Source organism: Sus scrofa, chromosome 4 (assembly GCF_054392235.1).
Source record: "Sus scrofa isolate SSC_HxYL_T2T_F1_AM1 chromosome 4, Sscrofa_HxYL_maternal_Yorkshire_Landrace_v2.0, whole genome shotgun sequence".
Classification (NCBI taxonomy): Eukaryota; Metazoa; Chordata; class Mammalia; order Artiodactyla; family Suidae; genus Sus; species Sus scrofa.
The window spans coordinates 133,739,985-133,763,224 of record NC_139386.1 but is presented as its reverse complement, the minus strand read 5'-3'; the positions used below and the strand labels follow the sequence as shown (position 1 = coordinate 133,763,224).

General features: G+C 44.2%; 1 protein-coding gene across 3 annotated transcripts in view; it reads right to left on the bottom strand.

Moving 5' to 3' along the window:
- Positions 1-23,240, bottom strand: part of LOC106510246 (uncharacterized) — a 433,353-nt gene that overhangs the window by 174,520 nt on the left and 235,593 nt on the right. The window contains exon 5 of one of the 3 annotated variants that reach the window (XR_014844892.1): positions 2,871-2,927. The exons of the other annotated variants lie outside the window; for them this stretch is intronic. The gene's annotated coding sequence lies outside the window, so the exon portion shown is untranslated. The remainder of the gene's footprint in view (positions 1-2,870; positions 2,928-23,240) is intronic. 3 annotated transcript variants of the gene reach the window in all.

The following is a 23,240-nucleotide window of genomic DNA, read 5'->3' as shown; positions in this document are numbered from 1 at the left end:
ACACTTGTGTTACTATTGATTTGACTTAATTATGGGGATTATTAGGAGTCATTAAAAAGGAAGGAAGTGGGAAATAGATTTCGTGAAATCAGTGTGGTCCGATGCACGTCTTGAAGGACCACCACAAGCAGGGAGCACTGCTCGGGATGCCGAATGAACGTGCTCGCTTGGATGTAAAAAGAAACAAAATACCGAGGTGGCCTAACCTGAAGATTATTCTCTCCCAGCCATGATAAAGGAGCCATGTGAGAGTTCCAAGACCTTTCAACTTTATTTTTTGTAAATTTCCAACATTCTGCAAAATGTCAATATCAGGGTCCCTCCCCCTCTTCTCCCCCCTTCCTCCCTCCCTCCCATCATTCCTTCTTTCTCTCTCCTCTCCTTTCTCCCTCTCCTACCCTCCTCTCTCACCTCCTTTTTTTTTATAGTGTCCTTAAGGACTACATCTTTAGACGTCCTAAGGCGGGGGGGGGGGGGGAGCAAATACTTCTTTTCCTATGAAATTGGCCCTTGAAATTTTCCATTTTGTCTCCATTTTATTTTATTTTATTTATTTACTTATGTTTGGTCATTTTGTCTTTTCAGGGCCGCATCAGCAGCATACGGAACTTCCCAGGCTAGGGGTCCAATCAGACCTGCAGCTGCCGGCCTACACCACAGCCACAGCAACTCGGGATCCGAGCCACATCTGTGACCTACACCACAGCTCAAGGCAACGCCAGATCCATGACCCACTGAGTGAGGCCAGGAATTGAACCTGAAACCTTGTAGTTCCTAGTTGGATTCGTCTCCACAGCACCTTGACGGGAATGCCTTAGTTTCCATTTTAATTGAAACACGGAGCCAGTTCTACAAGTAGCCTCTGTAGCTTTGGCCAAATAATATTTCTGATCAACTTGAGCCTCAGGTTTAAAGGAAGAATCTCTCCGTCTCCAACTAATTCCTCTTACCTTCAGGGGCCTCATTCGATATGCTGGGGGTTGTTTAGCGAATGTTAGCAATGCCGATAGTAAAACTGAAGAGTATTTCCCTAAACACCTGAGCTTGTTGCCTTTTGTTGTGCTTTCTTGATCTTGCACAGGTATTCGGAAATACACAGTCACCGATTTTGGAAGCATTTAAGAAGGTGAAGGCCAGCCTCGGCGAGGGGAACACTGTTTGGTCCAAATTTTATAGTCTAGTGTCTGCATTTAGAGCTCTCTTGAACTTGTAAAATCTTAGTGCAATAGTTCAGAAGGAAGTACCTGAAAATGAATCATGGCCCCTGTCCTCATGCTTCGGTTGACTGCAGTTTAATGGCCATTTTCTCTTCTGCCCAAACGAAATGCCATTTGCCTAAACCGGTTTTGTTTTTTTTTTCAAAGCCAACTAATTTGTAATTTTCTTGGCTGTTTTCTGTTTGTTTTGTTCTCTCATGAATACTAGATTCCATCCCTGTGCAATTTACTCGCAGGTACTTATTAATGTCCTTCAAAGGCTTTCCTGGGAACCCTCTATGTGAAATCACCCCACTGCACCTTCGCCCTGCATCTCTCTTATCCCCTCTATTTCTCTGCATTTCAGAGACCTGCTGAAGATGCTATATACTTATTTGCTTGTGGTTTGTCTTTCCCACTATACCATAAGGAAGCCTAGGACACTGATTGGCACAGCAGGGACTCAGAAAATCTGCTAAATTAATTAATGAATATTATAAGGAATACTTTAAGTTTTTAGGCCTAGATGGTAGTCACAGAGGTATTACTTTGTGATAAATCATTGAGCTATACATTGAGTGATTGATTGATTGTCTTTTTGCCTTTTCTAGGGCCGCTCCTGCAGCCTATGGAGGTTCCCAGGCTAGGGGTCTAATCGGAGCTGTAGTCCCCGGCCTACACCACAGTCACAGCAATGCAGAATCTGAGCCACGTCTGCAACCTACACCACAGCTCATGGCAACGCTGGATCCTTAACCCACTGAGGAAGGCTAGGGATCGAACCCACAACCTCATGGTTCCTAGTTGGATTCATTAACCACTGAGCCACAACGGGAACTCCTATATGTTTTTTTATTTGTAGGGTTTTCATGTATGCCTTATACTTCATAATAAAGATGGTTAAAATTTCTAATCTCCTTTTAAGCTCCAAATCACATTACATTACTTATTTTTTGGCTAAACCAACTAGTTCTTAATTGCCAATATCAAAAACCACTGCTTGGAAAATCTCTCAATTTCATGTTGTCAAAGCTTTTAGCACAGGTGTCAAAGTCTAGGTCGTCGTTCCCACCAAAAGCTTCCACTGAGCGCCCACTGCTTCTCTCACGATGTAAAAGCAAGTTTGAAGTCATAAAGCTCTTTAGAATGTGACAATTCCTCACTGTCCAGAGGGTGTAAGAAACAACAGACTAAATACAGAGCTACCATATGATCCAGCAATCCCACTCCTGGGCAACTATCAGAGGAAAGCATAATTCAAAAAGACACATACACCCCAATGTCCATTAGAGAACAATTTACAGTCACCAAGACATGGAAGCCACCGAGATGTCTATCAACAGAGGAATGGATAAAGAAGATGTGGTACATATATGCAATGGAATATTACCCAGCCATAAAAATGAATGAAATAAGGCCATGTGCAGCAACATGGATGGATCTAGAGATTCTCATACTAAGTCAGTCAAAGACAAATATCATATGATAACACTAATATGTGGCATTTAATAGAAATAATACAACAGAACTTACAAAACAGAAAGAGACTCAAAGATTTCAAAAACAAACCTATCGTTACCACAAGGGAAACGTGGGAGGGCGAAGGATAAATTGAGGGCTGCAATTGATATGTACACACGACTATATATAAAATAGATGGGTACCAGGACCTACCGTAGAGCACAGGGAAATTTACTCGGTACTGAGTTATAACCTGGACGGGAAAAGAATCTGAAAAGGAAAGAATATATGTAAATGCATGACTGATTTACTTTGCTATATGCCTGAAATTAACACAACTTTGTAAGTCAATTATATTGCAATTTAAAACAAAACAAAACCTACTCAGCAACCTCACTTCTCAGGCCCTGGAAACACATACTGAGCTGTAGATTTTGGAGATGCCCACTTGTGTGAGCAAGGAGAAGCCTTAACAGTAGTTCACAGAAGGAGGTAGAGAGATCAACCACTTAGTGAGATATTTTTCCAGACTGAAAGTGGGTATAAAACCATATCCAGGTTCATTGCAAAAAGTCAAAGATGCAGACAAAAATTCTAATTTGGCTTCAATTTTTAAAATAAATTCACTGGGAGTTCCTATCTTGGCGCAGCAGAAACGAATCTGACTAGGAACCAGTTGTGGGTTCGATTCCTGGCCTCACTCAGTGGGTTAAGGATCCGGCATTGCCATGAGCTGTGGTGTAGGTCACAGATGTGGCTCGGATCTGGCATTGCTGTGGCTCTGGTGTAGGCCGGTGGCTACAGCTCTGAATCGACCCCTAGCCTGGGAACCTCCATATGCTGCAGGTGCAGCCCTAAAAAGGAAAAAAGAAAAAAAAAATTAAATAAATAAATATAAATAAATAAATTCATGGACGAGTGTGTTCTGCTTTTTTGAGCCATAATTCTGTTTCCTTGTTAAAGTGTGGCTGGCGAGGCTAGTGGGGATTCAGCGTGGAGAGTGAGGCAGTACCTGCCTTCGGCAGGCTTCTCCCCTTGATCTCCGTCCCAGCTCGTCTCAGCAAGAAACGCCTGCCACCTGCAGGGGGCATCACCCACGTGCCTACGAGCCAGGGCTGGGGTTTCCTCCCTGGGACCACACATATTCAAAAACAGGTTAGGGTCAGTTGCATTAAACACACATTTGTGTTGCTCATGATAGCCAATATTTTAGAAACCAAAGAAAAGACTTAGGTCTGACTTAAAGGAGGTTTAGTTCAAATTCCAGCCAGGGCCCCACAGTGACCGCTGCTTACATTTTTCAAAATTGATTTTCCACCATATAAACAGTGAGTCTGAAGTTACGCGTGCCATCATCCTCCCGGTCACAGTGACACAGTGCCTTGGAAACATTTTCTGGAATTGATCATTTTTCCTTTTTCCTGCTGTGCTCATTTCTTTAACGCATGCTCTCCAGGAGCCCTCGTACCAGGGCTCCACCCTACAGACTCCTGCCCTGATGGCCTGGGGAGATAGGGAATCAGGAACCTTTACAGGCAGAATTTTAATGCGTCCTTGGAAACGAAGGCTTCGTTTGCATTAGTCTCCCCTCAATAAGCGCTATTCACTTCCCTACAAAGCAGGAGGGCCTGCGCTAATCGGTTCTCAGGGTATTGCTCCCCAGGGCACACGTGGGAAGAAGCTGGTCTTGAGAGTTTATCCACACCCCTGTTCTCTCTGAGTCCCTGGTGCCCTGGCTTCCCTGAGCCTGGGGAACCACCCCAGGCATCATGTCACCGCATCCCCCAAGGCCACCTGCCAAGGTCCTCGGCCACCAGATCTCTGCTTCCTGTTTCCTGCAGCAGCTGTGAAAAGAACTAAGCACAGTCGCTAGGACCTGACCAAGGACCTGGAGATGCACTTGGAGGTGGAAGTCAGTGGGCCTCGGGAGAAAAGGCCTCGCCGCCTCCCGTTCCAGCCCTTCCCGCTAGGATCTGGGTGGCTCCGCTCAGCTTAGAAGACTTGGTTTGCACACCTATAAAATGGGGTTGGCAATACATAGCCTGCAGTGTTAGGAGGCTCAAATTAGGTGAAGTGGGTGAATTTGCCTGCAACTCTTAAGTTTTACAACAATATCATACTGTTTCAATTAGTGTGATTAGGGGAGAAATTTAATCTTTTTTTTTTTTTTTTTCTGTTTTTCCCGTCGGCAGGCGGGTTGTCCCACGCTCCCCCCAGCCTTCAGGGCTCTTCCCGGAGAGGAGAGGGTGGTGTGTTGCCCAGTGAAGTCACAGGTACACGGTGTCTTCACTGGAACCCCACGCCGGGCCCCTGCCCTCAATCTCTCGGTTCAGAAATGCTGACGCCCCAGCAAACCTTCGCATGAAGACTCTGCGAAACCCAAGGCTCCCTGAGCGGGGGGCTGATGGCATGTGGAGCCCGGAGGCAGACGGGCCTCCGTTCCAGGCCGGAGCCCCACGAACTGAACCCAGGGCAAGGGGCACTCGAGACGGAGGGAACGCACCTCAGACCCACTAGGAGCCTCTGGCGGGAAAGCAGGAGGGAGAACTGGGTGACCCGGTGTGACAGTCGGAAGCCAGTTGTCAAAGGGGCTTCTGGGTACAAAGTCCTCGACGGTCAGAGGGAGTCCGGGCATCACGACCGCGGCCCTGCTTCCTGCTTCCGCAGCGCGTGCCTGGACCTTCCGAGGGGCCAGCGAAGGGCAGAGACGGCAGGAAAGGCAGATGCAGACGTGCGCTCCCGACTCGCACGCGCACACGCACGCGCGCTGCGCGTGAGCATCCCGAAGGGGCCCGCAAGAGCAGGCGGGGGTCTCTAAAACGGAGAGGAAGGGAAGCAGCTCTCCTTCTGTGAGGCTTCCTTAGGTCTAGAAGGTTCTGTGGCCGAAGCTGCCCATCCTGCAAGGCGTTCCACTGTGCCTGGGTTTTCTGTCTCCCCTCCTATAGGATTGGCTTAGAGGGTCAATTAGAATGAAATCTGAAATGAAACATCCCCAAGGGCCCGTTTCAGTAGGAAAACACTTGCAGTGATTTTTACTGGCTTGAGACATGGCCACCAATCCTCCTGCCCAAGTCTTGATGTGATTTGGGTCAAAAAAAAAGTCTGAAGGCCTCAAATCTACACATGAACTTTCTTTTCTGGGGTCCACTTTAAGAAACGCCGGTCTAATTGCACTGCTTAAATTGATCAAGAGAGGAAATGTGTAGAAACAGGATCCCGCATATCCTGCGTGCCCAAAGAATGATGGCTTATCGATGTATTAATCGAATTGATTACCGTCAGTCTGATTAACCAATCGCTTGGTTAAATCTGTCGCTTTTTATGTTGGTCAGCAAGCAGATGCCGAAGATATTTTGAGTCAACTCTCCTTGGTTCCAGGAAGACTTCTGGCCAACTCTTTGAGGGACTGTGGTTCCTGGAAAACTTTGAGAGGTCTGTGAGAGCAGGGCAGCTGCCTCTGTTTTTCTAGTATTACAGCAGCTTCAGAGCCCGAGCTCAGGGGATCATTTGAACATTCTTTTAGTGTTTTCATCCTCGCTCGTGGCATCACATTATATTGGGGTGTAGAGAAAGTGCAGTGTGGGAGGAGGATAATATCACATCAAAAGGAACCCTGGCGGTAGCTGTGAAGTATACCAGTTAGCAACTCGGCAGAGAACCTTCTATCCAACAACCTGAAGTGAGGTTGCTTTGTTCATTAGACGGACCTACATGAGCCGTTGTTGCCAGTTGGTTCTGAATTATTAAAAATCGGTAGCAAGATTTAGCACACCTCTAACTCCAGGCTCTCCTGTTCTTCAAGATAAAAAGTCTCTCTTTGTGCTTGTTGGAAAACATATGTGAAGGTCCGAGCACTCAGCGTCTCGCGATAACCTCGTCAGTGTCTCTACAGCTGCCTGTAACCACTCAGCATGACAACCTTTCGGTTTCTCTTTATGAATAATTTTGTTAGACCTCATCCATTTTCTAGTGCTCTTTATTACAGCATGCTACCACATTTATTAGAATTCCCATCAGAGAATTCTTCCTGTTATCCTTAATAGCACCATGCATGGCCCTCTCTTGACTGTAAACCTGGCACTGTTCAAAGCGCACGTGTTAGTTTATAACCCTGACATTTTAAGTTCCTGCCAAGAACTTCCTAGGTGAAGAATACACTTGCAATAAACATTCACACACGCGCACGCACGCGCACACACACACAACACCTCTACCGTTATTACTATTAGAATTACAGCACTGACCTGCCTGTCAGCCGCAAACATCAAAAAACTCACAGGTTGATAACCTCCTTGGTTAAGCCCATTAGGACCAGGCCCTTCAGCAGGTGCTTTCATTTGATTCTAGAGCAAATGCTTGGACTTGAATCTTTAGGCGTCTGTTGCTTTTGGTCCAATGACGTTGCTGTCCTTAACGAGAGGCAGAAAAAGGCTGAGAGCAAATAGACGCCTCAGGTTTTGATGATTTCTCAGCAATCTAATCCAAAGTCCTCTTGAAGTTGGCCAGGTTTGGTATTAAGTGATTGACCTTGGCAAATCTCTTTGGGCTTTCGTTTTTTTGTTCGTTTTTAATGGTTGCAACTATGGAAGTTCCCAGACCAGAACCTGAATATGAGCTGCAGCTGCGACCTATGCCACAGCTGTGGCCATGCCAGATCCTTCAACCCACTGTGCCAGGCCAGGATCAAACCTACACTCAGTGACCTGAGCGGCTGCAGTTGGATCCCTAACCCCTTGAGCCACAGCGGGAATTCCTCTCTGGGGCTTCTGATAAGATCACCTTTGAGACACAGCCATTGATATGCAGAGATGATGGGAAATGAGTGGGTAATGCTCCTTTGTTGTTGAACCACCTGAATCGGAATCGAGGTTTTTCCTCCCAAGGAGCAGAGTTGTAGGAGCTCAGCTTATCTTCTCTTCCTCAGAAGGAGGCCGAAGCGGTTAGAAAGAGAGAAGGAACAGGGGAAGGCAGGCCTCAGACAGGGAAGCAGGGCGGACCATCATTAGCACACGCGAAGCATCTTTCAGCAGTGGAGTCTGCCAAATGGATATTCATGCATAACCATAAAAATTACTAAAAGCTTTCACCGCTTTTGCTTCAAATAGATTTACTCCTTCTTTCTCCAAACAATAAAATGCAGTGTTACAGAAACGCGTAAGTGCAGAGATGCCAAATATCTTCTGATTTGGGGAGTTCACAAAACCCTTACCATTCCGCGGTTCCCCCAAGTCCTAATGGATAGCAAGAGGTATCCGCGACAGTAGCAATGGGACGGGGTCACTGGGGAAATCCACTAGACTTCGTTCACAGTTAGGTTCCGCTCTGAGTTCCGAAGATGTGGAGGGTCCCCCGCCAAGCCCAGGAGCTGCTATTCGTTTCATCTAGAGCAACCCTCCGACAGTCAAGAGACACGGCTCTCTGCCTCCTGTTATTATCAGCTGTTATTCTCATTCTACACAAAAATTTCTTTTGCTGCCTTTTTCTTTCTTCCCCTCCTTGCTGTTGGCATCTAGAATATGTATGCTGTTTGCTTTCTGCAAGTATTTGTGACCGACTAGCCTTTGAAATGGTTATTTACCATTTCAAGATCACCCACCGAGGTGGCAAATTTAGAAACAAAATATCCAGAGTTGGGAGGAGCTTGAAATTGGAGGCGGGGGTCCCAAGTGGTTATTTTTGTATTTTTAGACAATGGCTGTGGGAATGATGAGAGTCTTTTCTTTCCTCTTTTGTCTTGGTCATCTAGGAAAGACAGACCCCACATACCCCCTTCCTGTCCCCCATCCATCTGCCTCCTGATAGCGAGTTCACAACTGCATCCGTAAATACTGCTTGCATAAGATGTTCCATTTTCAGCACACTGGAGGCAAACTCTTAAATGTCTGGTTGAAAGAATTGTCTGCCAATTCCCACAGTTCTTTAAACATACATTCTGGAAGCTTCAGTGACGTCTTAGAGGAAAATTTGATATCCGTATTTGAGGTGAAAGAAGAATTGGCTCATGAAACCTTAGTGTGAGGAGGCCCCTCTAACTAGAACTGTATTGCCCAAAAGAGATACCAAGTGAAATGGGCCCAAGACATGGAAGCATTAGCTGCATAATCCAGAGAAGGAAAGAAATCCAGGAAAATGAAGAAGCTTCCAGAAGATCTCATGCCGGGGAGAGCAGAGGACGGAAGAAAAAGAGGCACAAATGTGAAGAAGATTAAAAGCTTAGTCTTAAGAGAAGAAGAGCTAAGGGGACCAGAGGCAGGGGTTACACTGGAGATGGAGAGCCAGCAAAAGGAGAACTCATCGGTGACCCAGCATGAAGTGAAGAAGACCAAGGGAGGTGACTTGGCTTCCATGGTTCATTCAGTGTAGGCTCTGTTGGCAACAGTAACCAAGAGAAGCCAGCTCTTCCCCACCCCCATCAGAAGGTCATGGTTTTCTTGCTCTTTTTTTGTCTTTTTAGGGCCGCTCCTGCGGCATATGGAGGTTCCCAGGCTAGGGGTCGAATCGGAGCTGTAGCCGCCGGCCTATCCCACAGCTACAGCCACGCAGGATCCGAGCCGCGTCTGCCACCTACACCACAGCTCATGGCAACGCCGGATCCTTAACCCACTGAGCAAGGCCAGGGATCGAACCCTCCACCTCACGGTCCCTAGTCGGATTCATTAACTGCTGTGCCACAGCGGGAACTCCAGGTCATGGTTTTCTTACTGTTACTCTGTTTTGCTCCCGTATCACCTCATTTATTTCTTAAAAGTGTTTTTAATCCAAGAAACCTTTTTTCTTCACTTCGGTAAGAGCAAGAGCTTATAATTGTAGTTCCCCTCCTTGGTTCAGAGGCTAAGGTTCTTCCTGAATAATCATATCTCCTTATCCTCATTACTCACTGGTAGACCTGCTCAGTGGAGAACTTGAGTCTTAGGAAAAATTAAGTACACGTGGTAGGTTTACCATTTTGTGTTAAACTTTACTGAAGCCTAGCTGGTTTAAATGTTTGGCTAATGTTTGCTTACAGCAAAATGACTCACCGAAACCCGTATACTCTTTTTCGCATGTTCCGCACCATGGATTACCAGAGGAGGTTGAGTACATGAGTACAGCTCCCTGCTAGACAGTAGGACCTTGTTGTTTACCCATCCTCCACACAATAGGTGGCCTCTGCTTATCCCAAACTCCCAACCTCCCTCCCTCACACCCTCCCCCTTGTCAACCACAAGTCTGTTCTCCTTGGGAGTCTCTTTTGGTTTCTTAGATATGTTGATTTGTGTCACATTTTCGATTTCAAATATAAGTGGTATTATAAGGTATTTTTTTTTTCTCTTTCTGACTCTGCTTAATACAATAAGCTCTAGGTCCATTCATGTTACTGCAAGTGGCATTTTTTCGTTCTTTTTATGGCTGAATAATATTCCATTATAAGTAAGATTCCACGTCTTCTTTATCCATTCCTCTGTCAATGGATATTTAGGTTGTTTCCGTGTCTTGGCTATTGTAAATAGTGCTGCAGTGAACACTGGAGTGCAGGTATCTTCTCGAATTATAGTTTTATCCGGGTATACACCCAGAAGTGGGATTGCTGGATCATATGGCAACTCTATTTTTAGTTTTTTGAGGAATGTAAGTTTACTATTTATCCTTTCTTTAGAGAGATTATTTGCTTCTACTTCTTGAGCTACTTGAAAGCAAGTTAAGAAATACTATAGGGAGATAAAAACCTGAAGTACTCTGGGGAGATAAAATCTGAATCCCTGTGATGATTATAGAGTTTTTCCTATGACTACTTGCATGTGTCCCTGATGGTAGGCGAATAGGACGGGGTCAGTGAAGGTGGCTTCTTCACATTCTTACAGCTGTGTTTTTACAGGTATTACTTGGCGTCTTGACAACTCCCACCACAACAAACACCGTCACTGCCATATTCTTCTCCACATTGGGGTCTACTTGCCTTTTGCTCACCCACTAAGAATCTTAAATGCCAATTACAAATTCTCATAATATGCCACCTACCAAGCAGGTGTTGTTTATTTTTACTTCCAGCTTTGATGAGTTTTCTTAATCCGCCCCCCCCCCAAAGTTATGAAAAATACTTGTTTCCTTAAAAGAAACCATCGTCAAATATTTCCCTTTAGCTTTTATAATCATTGTATTTATCATCTAACTCCTAGATGTTAATGCATGTGCAAAAGTAACAGCACTGAAAGTCTAGTCTTTGGTTTTGCTGAATGTACTGTTACGATTTTCCTGTAGCCTTTTACGTTCTGGGACTCGCAGTCCACCAAAGCCTTTCACGCACCGAAGGTAAATGGAGTTCACCCCATACTTCCCATTTTGGATTTACTCCTGTAAACCTTTCACTAGGATTTCTAGTGAAGACTGCACTCTCTGATCACCCAGAACAAACCGAGGGCCTTGGAAAGATTCACGAATGTTAAGGATGACCAATATTCCAGTGTAAATGCCACAGCTTGCAATATATAGCGACATTATTCATATGAAAGTTTACATGATTAAATGGAGGCATATTGATAAGTCAACTTTTCTTCATGGATTTCTTGTTATGAAAGTCTTGCATATTACCTGAATCAAATAAAATAGTCCAAACAGAAACAGGTTGTTTGCTTAATGGTCTGTGGAACTCGGACCAATGATTGCACTTGTAACTTTCGGCACTAATGCCCTCGCACATTCAATAAAATCATCACGTTGCTAAAATTTCTTCTCTCGCCTCCGTGCCCTGATATGGCTCAGAGATTTAATTTTAATAATGTGATCAATAGTCTGATGAGGAGACGGTAGCTTTCTTCTGGGGGATGTGTTAGACAGAGAAATACAGGGAACCCCTCCCTCAGCTGGTTTGATGAGGGATGAAAGAAATGACAATCCCTTTTGATGCTCTGCTCTTTAACTCTACTCAAAAGACGCTATCACTCCTTAATTCACTGCTCTCCAAATCTTGTCAATTGCTCATTCCTCCCTTTCAAAACTTTACATGCCAGAAAACAACCTTCTGTATATGTACTTCTCAATTATATCACCTCATCGTCTCTGAGTGCCTTAAAATGCGTGCGTGAAATATACACCTATAGGAATGAGAAAAACATTGCTTTTAAAGATCACAACCTAATATCTCAATGCATATTTCCCATGTGAGGCTTATGTCATGACAGTAGATGATGAATCCGTATTTCAAGTAGTTTTTAATATCGTTACTCATTTTGGAAAACCATTGGAAGGTCCAAATGAATCTTTATTCTAAACTCATAGAAAGAGTTTATTCTGCGAGAGAACGTGTCAGCTCTATTCATTTCCTACATTCATCTCTGCTGTGTTACTGGTGCTATCTTTAATCACGGTCACTTCTTTGCTGGACAACTTGTGGCCATTTATTCATTTAGGCAAGTTAGTTTAGTTACAAACTGATAACGTAATCTAGGAACCCACATCATTAGCCCAATATAAGCTAGAATATACCAGTGTGGGTAAAACCGAGTTGAAGTTGCCTCAAGTATTTACCTTACAGAAGTATGACTCTTCTCGCGACATGTGGAGGACCTTAGACGACACCAGGTCCTCTGAAACATGAACGGAGAGCCGTTTTAATATGCATCACAGTTTTGTAAGCACGAACTTCATCCTTATTCTTAATATGGACAATAAACACACTTAGAAGCGGCAGTGTTTTTTTTTCTTGGACCCTGATGAATCCTCTTATACAATGGGTCATCATCATTATTTATATTTATTTATGTATTTAGTTACTTACTTACGGATCTTAATGTTAAGGTCCCCTCTCATCTCTCAGGATGAGATCACAGTTGATGAAGCTGACTGGAGATCGCCACGTATGCGGACCTGGCTTGTCCGCTGGAGGCCTCTACTTTAGGACAATTGCTCAGAGAATTCTCCAGACGTATACCTTTTCTCTTTAATTAATTAATTAATTAATTAATTAATTTGTCTTTCTGCCATCTCTTGGGCCGCTTCCACGGCATATGGAGGTTCCCAGGCTAGGGGTCTCATCAGAGCTGTAGCCGCCGGCCTACGCCAGAGCCACAGCAACTCGGGATCCGAGCTGCGACTGCAACCTACACCACAGCTCACGGTAACACCGGATCGTCAACCCACTGAGCAAGGGCAGGGATCGAACCCTCAACCTCATGGTTCCTGGTCGGATTCGTTAACCACTGCGCCACGACGGGAACTCCCCCTTTTCTCTTTTAATCTTTAATGATCCTTCTGGACAATTTCATAAACAATGAAGTTGGTCAGGTATACCACCAGCTCAAACTTCTCTTCTTGCCACAAACGCATATAGATAATAACTACCTGTTGGACAGCTACACACGAAAATCCCCTACTTCTTCAAAACTGAACTTACATGTTTGCTTAAAGGTTCTGCCATCCTCCCTCTACCCGAGTAAGGAAGCTTGGCCTCTCCCTCCCTGCTTCCCTCGTTTGTGTCCACAGGTTCCTTTTATCCCACTCCCTACCACCTCCCCAGCTGCCACCTGGTCCTGCCTCATGGGCACTGTGGTTATTTCTTCCTAAATGATGGGACGTTGCCGCCGATTTCCTGCAGTCTTACTACCACCCGACACATCCTTGTACTATTGCTGGATTGATGTTTATGTGAGGCAAAAAGTACCCTCTCCATTTTCATAGCTCTACATGAATCGTTCCCCTTTGTCGACAGGATAAGAGTTTGCTTCTCAGGGGCACAGAGACTTTCCATGACCTGGGTGCCACCTGCATTTCCTGCCCTGTTCCTTGACAGCCTTCTTTCACAGCCTGAGATCTGACCATTCTAAACTTCTCTTCTATTGAAAATACTGAAAGCAACATGGTTTTCCACAAATCCATTCATTCTAGGCTTAGAATGTCTTCCAACGTCAATTCATACTCATCTGGAAAACTTCTACTAACTTTAAAATCTAATTTCCATCTCTAAATTCTTCAGGCAGAATGGCCGTTATTCTACCCCAAACATATGTCTTTCCTTCATGTCTTTATTTCCACTTTAATTCATTTACTTATTTTCTGTCTTAGTTTATGGTATGGCAGAAAACATTTCTTATCAATGTTAATAGAATCTTCCACAAAATTTACAAAACCTATTATTAGCTATATGTATCAAGAACTGTTAGGTGCTAAGGATTCAGAAATGAATGAAATATACAAAAATGTCAGTTCTTGCTGTATACACTGTAAGCTACAATGGATATTACCATATTGTATAACCTATATAATAATATCGATAATTTATATCACATCAATGTGTGAGAATCATCTCAAGGAGTAAAAACCACTTTGGAATCACCAAGCTGACTACAGACTGAAAATTACTTCTTCCTTCTAAGAAAACTTATAAAATCAGATTGAGAGGAGATCATATTCACTGAATGCAATTTATATAGCATCAAATTTCTTTAATAAAAAATATAGGCTTACTAATGACGGCCATTCTGACCAGGGTGAAGCAGTATCTGATTGTAGCTTTGACTTGCATTTCTCTAATAATTAATGATGTTGAGCATTTTTTCAAGTGTCTGTTGGCCATCCATAGGTCTTTTCTGAGAGGAGACTACAGGTCTTCTGCCTGTTTCTCAGTTAGGTTATTTGTCTTTTCCTGTTGAGTTGTATGCGTTGCTTGCATATTTTAGAGATTAGGCCCTTGTCAGTTGCCTCACGTGAAACTATTTTCTCCCATTCCATAGGTTGTATTTTTGATATTTTTATGGTTTCCTTTGCTATGCAAATGCTTTTCAGTTTGATTAGGTCCCACTGGTTTATTTTTGGTCTTATTTCTATTGTTTTGGGAGACTGACTATGACCCAGCAGTCCCACTCCTGGGCATATAACGCAGGCAAAACTTTCCTTGAAAAGGATACATGGACCCCTATGTTCATTGCAGCACTGTTCACAACTGCCAAGACATGGAAACAACCTAAATGTCCATCAAGGATGAATGGATTCAGAAGATGTGATACATAAACACAATCAAATACTATTCAGTCATAAAAGAGAACAAAAGAATGCCATTTGCAGCAACATGGATGGAACTAGAGACTCTCATACTAAGTGAAGTAAGTCAGAAAGAGACAACTGCTATATGATATCACTTATATCTGGAATCTAATATACAGCACAAAAGAACCTGTCCACAGAAAAGAAAAAAAAACCTCACGGACTTGGAGAACAGACTTGTGGTTGCCGAGGGGGAGGAGGGGGAGGGAGTGGGATGGACTGGGAGTCTGAGGTTAATAGAGGCAAACTATTGCCGTTGGCATTGATACGCAGTGAGATCCCTCAGTATAGCACAGGGAACTCTATCTAATCACTTGTGATGGAACATGATGGAGTATAATGTGAGAAAAAGAAAGTATATATATGTTTATATCTACATATAAACATATATACAGCAGAAAATGACATAAAATTGTACATCAACTATAATAAAAAATAAAATCTTAGGAGTTCCCGTCATGGTGCAGTGGAAATGAATCCGACTAGGAACCATGAGGTTGCGGGTTTGATCCCTGGCCTGGCTCAGTGGGTTAGGGATCCGGCGTTGCCCTGAGCTGTGGTGTAGGTGGCAGATGTGGCTCGGATCCCACACTGCTGTGGCTGTGGTACAGGCTGGCGGCTGCAGCTCCGATTCAACCCCTAGCCTGGGAACTTCCATATGCCGTGGGTGTGGCCCCAAAAACACAAAATAAAATAAAATAAAATAAAATCTTTAAAAAGTATACATATGCATAACTGGGTCACTTTGCCATATAGCAGAAATTGACAGGACATCATAAATCAACTATAGTAGATTTTTTTTTTTAAATAGGGAGATTTATGTAAAATGAATCACATTTTCAAATGACTTTCCTGGGGGTGAGGTTTACTAACCTGCACTTGTTTACTAATATCGAGTAAATAGTAAGTATTCAAGCGTTATTTCAGAATATAACTAAAGAATAATAACCCATCAACCTGGATCTACGTGATTTTCATATTTTCTTCCAGGAATCACCCGAGATTACAAATGCTAATCTCACCATATACGTTTCCTGTGAAGCTCAATGCTCTGCTTCAGTTGTTACAAATCACAGGCCTACAGGCCTGCTGCTGCTGGCTCTCACAATTTCAAAAGTTTTGCTGGGTATAACAATGATAGATTACTATGTTCCACTTTCTATATGGAGTGTGTTCTTCTCCAGTTTTATTGAGATATAATTGACCTAATATAGCAGGCATTTTATAGGCATCGGCTCATTGAATCTTCACACCTCCGAGAACTAGGTTCTGTTATTCTTCCCATTTTGCAGATAAGGAAATCGAGACTCAGTGATGCTTCACCATCTGCCTAATGTTACATTGTTAATAAATGAAAGAGCAAGAATTGGAACTTGAATTGCCCCTCACCTGGCTCTAACCTCTGCTTTCACTGCAACACGTACAAGGCGGTGGGGCTGAAGGAGAGGGCTCAAAGAAAACCTTCAAACCCCAGAGACGCAAACACATCTGTTATCTACTAGGATTGCGTAGGAACACAAATGACACCAGCAGTGGGGGAGATGAAGGAGGGGAAAGTGCTCAAAGCGAACTGAACAAGAAGTTCTCAACCTTCGGTCTCAGAACGTTTCAGATAAGAACTTGTCGTTGGCTCGGGAAGAACAAAGAGGAAGTAGTACCACCCTGATTACTGTGGACATTGTTTGTGGGGACAAAACTTTAAAGCTATTTTCTGTCTCTGCTTCGTGTCCATTTTCACGTCACCCTGGCAAGTGCAAGGTCTGTGTCCTCGTGGTGCTGGGAAGCGGGGCGGGGTGGGGGGGTGGGACAGTGCGGAGCTGCATGGAAGGGCCAGAAATGCATCCCTGGAAGCTGAGATGAAGAGACTTGGTATAAGCCAGCCTCTCAGGTGAGCTCTTGATACCAAGCATCATCTTGATGCGCAAGAATTAGGCTAACGGGTTTCAAAGGAGCGCTGAATTTGGATTCGGTGAGTGCAGGACAGAATGAGAAAAACGGACGTGAGAGTGAGTGATTGGGAAGGATGATGATAAGACAATGGATGAAGGGAGAGCCAGAAACCAACCCTGCTTGGCTCTTCTCTACGGCTGTTCCTATGACCCAGCAGCTGGGGAACTCATAGGCACACCTCGTAAATGAGTTCTTGATGACGAGCTAGAGCATGTCGCTTGGAGTCAGGTCTATGCTCAAACCTAGGTTCCATTTCTTGTTGGCTCTGCAAGCTTATCTTATATGAACCTCGGCTTTCTCTTCCTTTAAGTGGAAATAAGAATATTTACTTCGCAACGTGACGGTGAAGATTAAAGATAATGAGTAATGTCCCCACTACGGGCCTAGGACAGAGCACATAGTTGGTAAATTCTTTCTCCTCTCACCCAGGAATTTCACTACAAAGATGAATGTGTCACCTAAAAACAATTCACACACTCACAACACACAGGCACACGACACACACACCACTGGCTTAGAGGGGAGAAAAGAAGCAGGCATTTTTCAAATGTGAAAATAGAAGCAGTGCGCTCTGATCCCATTTCTTCCTATGCGTCACGCTAAGGATTTACAGTGACTTCTGGAAAGAGGTTGTCACTCAACGGTCACAGCGCTCAAAGGGCAGCTTCGCACAAACATCAGCCCCCAAGGGTCTGCCACGAAAGTGCCCCGTCTCCCCACTAACCTGGTTCTCAGCTTTGGGAAAAGTTCCTTCAAAGAAACTTCAGCTGTTCTTTAGAATGAGCCACCCCTGATCCACGAGGACAAGACCCTTCAGGAAGATCTGACCCCGACAACTGCTTGAACCAAGATCAAACCACGACCTTTGCTGGGGGGGCTGCCTTGCACCCGACACCCATCCTCTACCCCACAGGGTTGAACTGTGCCTCCCCCGCTTCTGTCAGTGTGATGGCGTCTCACAGAGTAGGAGCCATGACAAAAATACGAAAGTGAGATGCGCCTTTCAGTCGCTCTCCGACTACATATGTCACATGATGACGGTCATTGATTATGGTTCTGTTAACCTCTAGGCACCTGAAAACACAACTTAGTTCTCAGTTAGGATGTCTCGATAAGAAGTTAGAGAATCTAGAGAGTTCCCATTGGGGCTCCACTGGGTAAGAACCCAGCTAGTGTTCACGAGGGTGCAGGTTCCACCCCAGGCCTCGTTCAGGGGGTTAAGGATCTGGTGCTGCTGCAGGCTGTGCTGTAGCTCTCAGATACAGCTGCGACCTGCTGTGGTTGTGGCTGGGGCGTAGGCCGGCAGCCGCAGCTCCAATTTGACCCCTAACCCGGGAATTTCCATGTGCCCTAAAAAGAAAAAAACAAATCGAATTTAGAGAATTTAGTCAGCTTTCTAATATAATATTAAATGACAACCACATTGTTCTTGTACATGCTTGGCACTTTCTCTTTTTGGCCACGCCTGCAGCATGCAGAAGCTCCCAGGCCAGGGACTGAACCCACACCACAGCAGTACCTAGAGCCACAGCAGTGACGATGCCAGCTCCTTAACCCACAGAGCCACTAGGGAACTCCAGCCTGGCACTCTTCTAAAAGTTGACCATACAGTAATTCATTCAATGTACCCCCAGCCCGGTAAGGCGGGCGGATACTCCTATTGCTCTCCCTGCGCACAGAGGGCATTTCAGGGACAGAGACGTTAAATAACTTGTCCAAAGTGAATGAGTGGGGACGTGCCCAAGCCGCCCTGGATTCGAGTGTGTCCGGCCACACCTCCCCGTGCCCCGTGGCTCTTAGAACACCCTGTGCAGAACGAGGCAGCCTCTTCTTCCTGGTGTCTACACGTTTCTTGCAGGATGAGATCCTTGTTCTGTTCTGCCACCCTCCCGGCTCCTTGAAGATGGACAAACACCTTTCCGACAACACAGGGAAGCATTACTGCAAAATTTACGGCCAGGTTGAGACCTCGCCTGCCCTGCTAAATTTTTATGACAGTTATAAACACCCAAAGAAGTTGAGTCTATCGTGGGACAGCGGATAAATCCTAATAATAACTCGTTGACCAGGCAGCACCGTGAAAGAGGAGCGTGGCGAACTTGAGGCCAGCAAGTGTGGAGGGTCGAGCACTTGGTTAGCTCGGTGTTTGGCCCCGCTTCCCTGTCTCTGCAGGGCTGTCAGAAGGGGGAGGTGAGGAGACCTGCAGAATGGTTCCCCCCAGGAGCCCCACTAGATCTGATTTTCGAGCTTCACTTTTCTTTTAAGTAAAGTGGTTTTCAATACACAGTAACATCCTTTGAAACTGCATCTTCCTAAATCCGCTCAGGGTTTAGGAGGGCAATTTAATAAGTGATTGTAGCATCCCACCCTCCGGGTGCTGCCTCAGGACTTATTTCCCTGTTGTGGGTTTCTTTTTAAGTTTTGCAAGCCTGGGGAAATTCTAAAGAGAATTACAAAAATGAACTCTACAAGATCTGACTTTAAAGTAATGAGACTAATTCCACCAGCCATCCCTGAAAAATCAGTGCTCTTGCCACAATCATACTTGTGCTCTTAGTCAAGAAGTCACACCACCCATCAGTGGGATTGGGGAGCCGAGAAAAAGATGAGAAGAAAACACATCAGACCTAGAAGAGCGGTTACCTCTGGGGTTACAGGGACTCTAGTTTACTCGACAGTGTCATAAGTTATTCAGCGCAGCATGTTCATACATTTTCGAAATAAATCCTCTCACACACTTTGGTCTGCAGAGTACCTAGACCAACAACAATCAAAAAATGGTGTTCAACTTTTTCTCGTGAATTTTCGAGAATGAGAGGTCATGCTTTCAAGAATTAGCCGCTGCAAGACTCCAGTTCTTGGGCAGTCCCATGTTCTCATGTTCCCTCTATTTTCGGGTTGTCGTAATTATCATTGCTAATCAGAAACAGAACAGCTGTTTGCCACAAGTGGGGCATCTCCCGCTTTCTCTGCCGTAGGAATCCAGCTCTGTCCCGTTTCTCACTAGGCTTCCTTCACCAACACATTCGGTCGGTCTCTCCAGGATGCTCGTCGTTCGGTTCATTTCCTTTAGTTGACTCATGATGGAGGATCACCCACCAGGCTAGGCCCAATGACTGGCTTCCATATGCTTTTCTCAGATATTTAAGAAGAAAGTGCACTTTCTCTCCTCAGAGGAAAAAAGGCAAAGAGCGATCATGTTTTCCTAGACTCGAATTTGTCATCATAAGCAAGGTTATCGGATGGCAGGGTGAGGAGCTGTATCTTCAAGCAAAAGGGGTCTTTCCCTTGGCTTGACTCTCATTAGAAGGTAGACTTAGACCCTAGAATATGCCTAATGCTTAAAAATATATATCTTGGTTAAAAACTCAAGCAAAGGTATGCTTTAATTTTACCCACAGTAAAAACATTGGTCAACGTGGAATTAAAAGTGAAAACAATACTTCTCCTTGTCCCAACCTCCCCCTCCCAAACACTCGACCTCCTATAAAGTCTTTAAAAACAAAATAACATGCATTTATGTGTTTTTTCTACTAACATTCTATTGGTATTTAATAATGGAGCACAGAAAGACTTTTAAGAGGGGAAAATGGCAAGTTACAGCAGCGTGCCATGTGCTTAGCTCTGAGACTCCAGAGGGCACCAGGCAACGCTCACCAGGCAGACACAGAGAGAGAAAAGCACGGGCAGTGGAGAGCTTTCTGCTCCCTATAATGGCTCCAACGATGCGCAATAGTTATTCAGAAAAGTCACGTGGGAAAACAAACCTGTAGCCCTTCTCATGTGTGCAGGTGAGCATCTACGTGCACACTCACGTAGAGGGTTATTGACAGGCAGACCTAAGCACAGGGGGTCATCACCACTGAGGAGAGTTTATCAAGCCTCCTCGTCAAGGCTACTGATGAAGGCAGAGCCCCGAGCAAGGAACTGGGATAAGACGTTCTTGACTCTTCACCAGATTAACGCTGTACGGGAAATTAACTGAGCATGCCTCATGCGGCTGCACCCCCGAGGCCAGCTGATAGTCATACATGAACTCTCCAACCCGGGGAATTAAGGTATAAATACTAGCTTCAATCCCTCCACCAAGCTGCTCCTCTTTGACCAAAAGGCTCACAGTACTGTGGGCACGTGGGGCAGTGCGTGTGAATCAGCAAATGAGACATTGTGGCAAAATGTCCTCTTTAAAAAAAATTCAAACGGGCCTGTTTGTCAATACCAAATTTTAGGTGGTTTGCAATTTTTAATTTTTATTATTCATTTTAAATTTTTTAATAATTTAATTTGATCTTTTTCATGACCACACCCACAGCATGTGGAGGTTCCCGGGCCAGGGATTGACTCTAAGCTGCAGCTACAACCTACACGGCAGCTGCAGCAACACTAGAATCCTTTAACTCACTGCACTGGGCTGGGGATCGAACCCACACTTCAGCAGCAACCTGAGTCACTGCAGTTGGATTTTTAACCCACTGGGCCAAAGCAGGAACTCCTAGGTTGATTTTTTTAATGAAGGACTTTAAGAAAACTAAGAAATACAATGTTTATCATCAAAAGAGATCAGAGGTATGAGGAAAATACCCGGACAATATTAAGATGTCTAAAGCTTAGCACTTTTGGTGTTGTTTCCACTCTTAGAATCTTTTGTGTAAACGAGGGTACTAGCTTCTTAATCACCATCTCTTGACTGATATGTGCAGACAAACAGAAAGAGTGAGGGCCTTGGAATCAGGCCTCGAATCACAAACATTTTCACCTACGGGCTACAGGTCCCTAGGCGAGACATCTAGGCATTCTGATCTCTTCTGTCCTTCCCTGCGAAACGAGGGTAATAAGATTCACGTCCTGCAACTGTGCGATGTAGACCAGGTACCTTATTAATCTGGACAAGTTAGTCTTTGATGATTGGTAGATACCGTTTCTTACTCCTCTGATTGGTAAAATAAATCCCATTTTCCAAAAAGACTTACTTTCTCCTGGGAGTAGATCATATAATGCATTAACAAGAGAGACAGGACATAGCATCTAGTCAACTCCTAGTAGAAGCCAGAAATTTCATTTTGCACTTTATGAACCTTATCTCATGAACGTGTCCCAGCCATCCTCAGAAGGAGGTATTCTTAGCTCTGTTTGAAGATGAGATGACTGAGACTGAATAAGATCAGGCATCCTCCTCAAAGTCATACAGCTATAAATGTCAAAGGACCACAGAATGAGGATTTCTGGAACGCTGCTTCTTCGTCATTGCTTTGCTAATTGAGTCCTTGTATCTTTCCAAGTTCATTTTTAACCATGAGATGGAGTCAGGTGTAATATCTGTGATCATAAAGTTCCCCTTCTCACTAAAGCTGTCATCTGGCAAGCTTTGCAGTGAGCAGCAAATGCAACTTTGCAGTGTTTGATGATGTCCAGAAATCTTCGTAACGCAGAGCTTGGGGTTTCAACCCCAGTGTTCCACAGAGCTTCTCTAGAAGGAAAGGTTTATTTTATCATGGTGAAAGAGAAGAGCTTGCATTTTCAAGGTTCAAAACAGACTCTTCCTTTTCCTGCATTTCCTTCAAATCGCCTCGGATGGCAGTTGATCAAGTATTCTACACTACGTCAAAACTCTTCGTGAAAAAGCTCCAGGAAACTGTAAATTTCAAACTATCCAGGCTTGCTGTCTTTGGAATACAATAGCAAAGAAAATCATGAAGGCATCAAGGTTTCATTTTTATGGTGTGGTCCTCATACGTGCAAAACCCACAAAGATGCCCACAGGCAGACACCCCCAGACCGTCACACATAATCTCTTGGATATGCCAGATCACTGAAACTTTGTGTTTTCAAAGATTTGAAGAGCTTTTATTGTCAGACTGATTATAAAGCAAGGCACAGCACACAATTGTTTAGTCTCTCGCTGGATGTGTAAGAACTACTTGAGTGGGTCATCCTAAAATGTACCTAGTGTAGAATCCTGTCTTAAAATAGCTTAATAAATAGTTGCTAAACGAATCAATTAACTCAAGAGTTTAACATATCACAATTATTTTTCCCCTTGAAAACACATAAAATAATGTTTGGTCAAGATGGACAGCTAAATAATACTAAATGCATGCTTTCAGAATGAAGAAGTTTCTTCTCGCTTAACTAATTCTTAGAGAATCTGTTAATATTTATACACAGAACATGCAAAAAGATGAATAGCAGAAAGAAGGAAGCATATCCAGTACTATTCCTATGCATTTAGAAGCGTCTTCATCTAGGTAACAAGTATTATTTCATGTTCCAAATATAAAAAGAGAAAGTACAGAGAGTGCTATGAGCTCAGTCTCCATTTATTCACAAGCAAAATTAGATCATTTGGAAAAAGCTTCAGTGACTTTAACAGTAATTGGAAGACCAATGACAGCCGCCACGTTTTCTCTGTCTTACCAAAGGCCACTTATGCAATATATTGCCTCTATGGAGAATTCCAGATCCTTAAGAAGCTGGTAGGTTCGAGGGGCCTGACATTTCGGCCAGTCATTTAGCCATCTCCGCCACGTGACTCTCTTTATCACAGTTCTTCATTTGCCTTCAAAATAGAGCCCAGGTTCCACAGCTGGCTTTGCAGGCCTTTGATAATCAGGACACACT